This window comes from Lontra canadensis, unplaced genomic scaffold, assembly GCF_010015895.1.
Source record: "Lontra canadensis isolate GAN:19392208 unplaced genomic scaffold, GSC_riverotter_1.0 scaffold5, whole genome shotgun sequence".
NCBI lineage: Eukaryota > Metazoa > Chordata > Mammalia > Carnivora > Mustelidae > Lontra > Lontra canadensis.
This window is the reverse complement of record NW_022630999.1, coordinates 21400066-21401304: the sequence shown is the minus strand read 5'-3', so window position 1 is coordinate 21401304 and position 1239 is coordinate 21400066. Positions and strand designations below refer to the sequence as shown.

At 40.6% G+C, this 1239-nt stretch overlaps 1 pseudogene; it reads left to right on the top strand.

Annotated features, from left to right (window-relative positions):
* The first annotated feature begins 348 nt into the window (after positions 1-348).
* On the top strand, positions 349-836 carry LOC116864237 (annotated as a pseudogene).
* Positions 837-1239: the final 403 nt, after the last annotated feature.

The window sequence follows — 1239 nt, the reverse complement described above, 5'->3', positions numbered from 1 at the left end:
GTGTCAGAAGTAATGGGCAGTGACTCTGGAAAGAAAAATGCTGCCCAGAAAAATAAAATGGAATAACCATATACTGCATTTAGAAAAACTCTCAATTGGACCTAAGCTGGCAAGGACCCTATCACATGGCAATCAAGGGGAAGAAATTACTTCTGTAACCAAAACAGACCATAATCATTAGGATACACATTTCCCAAAAGTTACTAACAAACAACTCAAATCTTTCACCCTGGAGATATTATATGCTAAAATAATGCATCACTGTAGATTGAACTAATTAAAGATAAATATTAAAAAATGGGTTTTAGGAGACTCTGCTCTATAAGCCCCTGGAAACGAGCGTTGGAAATCCCTTTTACGAAGATGGCGCCGAAAGCTAAAAAGGAAGCCCCTGCCCTTCCCAAAGCCGAAGCCAAGCAAAGGCTTTGAAGGCCAAGAAAGCGGTGCTGAAAGGCGTCCACAGTCACAAAAAAAAAAAGAAGATCCGCACATCACCTACGTTCCGACGACCCAAGACTCTGCGTCTCCGAAGGCAGCCCAAATACCCTCGAAAGAGCGCCCCCAGGAGAGACAAGCTTGATCACTATGCCATCATCAAGTTCCCCCTGACTACTGAGTCAGCCATGAAGAAAATAGATGACAACAACACACTTGTGTTCATTGTGGATGTCAAGGCCAACAAGTACCAGATCAAACAGGCTGTGAAGAAGCTCTATGACATTGATGTAGCCAAGGTCAACACCTTAATCAGGCCTGATGGAGAGAAGAAGGCATACGTTCGGCTGGCCCCCGACTATGATGCTTTGGATGTTGCCAACAAAATTGGGATCATCTAAACGGAGTCCAGCTGGCTAAATCTAAATACAGTTTTTTCATGATAAAAAAAAAAAATGGGTTTTAATAAACTCGACATCACTAAAGGGGGGATTAACTTTACAGATGTATCAGTGGGCCAAGAGAAGCAGCTGTGTTTATCTCTAAAAAGAGATGAATGGGATACACATGTCCATTCTAATATGCCCCACAATTTTACTTTGAGTAGTGTGCTTTAATGTGGTGAATTGTTAAATATAGATCATTAGTCAGTGCATGTCTGATTATATACCAGTATTTCTTGAAGATTAAAAATGTCTTCAGTTCAATTATCCCCACATAGTAGGTCCCATTTTCTACTCCTTCAGCTTGGAACAATGTAGTCCCAAAATATATTGTCTTAGATTAAAATCTGCTTGATAGTAC